Genomic DNA, 1,209 nt, shown 5'->3' with positions numbered 1-1,209 from the left:
TTAACATTAGTAATTAAACCTAAACCGCTAATGTAAATAAAAACTGTCTGCGTACTTCTCCTGACAATACGGTTATTTGTTGACTATGCGACAGCAAGTCGCTTGGTAATGACCAATAATGATCGTTAGCCTCTGTTTTACAAAAACGCCTGCTATGGGACCATTATGTGAAATACAAGGTAAAAGAGCCTTTTTGTACATTGTTTCTTTAGAAATGCACAACTAAACTTTTTACAGGCTTCAGATGTAAAGTTATCTGCTGTCAAAGTGGCGCCAAAATTTGGGTGACCATATTTTGATTTCCAAAAAAGAGGACACTCGGATTATTAGACACTGAAACATGTGCTAGCTTTGCACACGGTGCACTCTGCCTCCCACTTGTCCCGACCGGGACGGTATGGGGAAAGTTTTTTTTGCAGTTCAACTGTGAAAATGCACTTACGCTTCAGCATTTTCTGTGCAATGCTGCTCCGCTGTCTGATCTGCTCCCTGTATGTGTGCGTTGCAGAGGTAGCTTCTCTGGAATTACGTCACGCGACAAAGAAACGTAGTATTGCGTGCAAAGTGCCAGTCAAATTAAGTACACGCTTATAATGGTCCCATGAAAAACAGCAAAAACCAGACGTTTTCATGAATTTATGAACCGCCCCGGACAGTACGTTAAAAAGTAGACATGTCCTGGCAAAAGAGGAGATTTGGTCACCATAGCCTCCATGAATGGCAGTCAATGGAATGCTAACGGCGGGTGAGTGCTTGGTAGCATTGAAATGGTGCCATTGGAGCTTTGATTCGTGGACGCTCGCTTACCTCTTGGCTGTTGATGTTGTATTGTCCCACAATGTGATGCACAAAGGAAATGGACACTTCTTACAACTAAAAACAATGAAACCAAATCGTAGATGGTGGTGAAATACTTCCAAAAGAATCTCACAAAACAAAAAACGCCTGATCAATCGATTGTGTTTTGAAACAGCTGCCTATTTAATGTAAACATCCAGCAACCATGAAAGAACATTTAGAATTCATTTGAAGTCATGTTTCTGTGTAAGTAGAATATGGGTTCTCTTTTTAGCCCTGTTTTTGTCTCCACCAACTTCTGGGGTAAGCAGCTCTTTAGCTGCTAAATGCTCCATGATCAGCAGCTACTCTAACTTTGTCTGTTCTTTGGTACGGGCCGTAAAACTAGGTTTTAAGTTTTAGTGGATGGAT

This window comes from Etheostoma spectabile, chromosome 9, assembly GCF_008692095.1.
Source record: "Etheostoma spectabile isolate EspeVRDwgs_2016 chromosome 9, UIUC_Espe_1.0, whole genome shotgun sequence".
Taxonomy (NCBI): domain Eukaryota; kingdom Metazoa; phylum Chordata; class Actinopteri; order Perciformes; family Percidae; genus Etheostoma; species Etheostoma spectabile.
The sequence above is the reverse complement of the archived record's forward strand: the minus strand, read 5'-3'. Positions refer to the sequence as shown.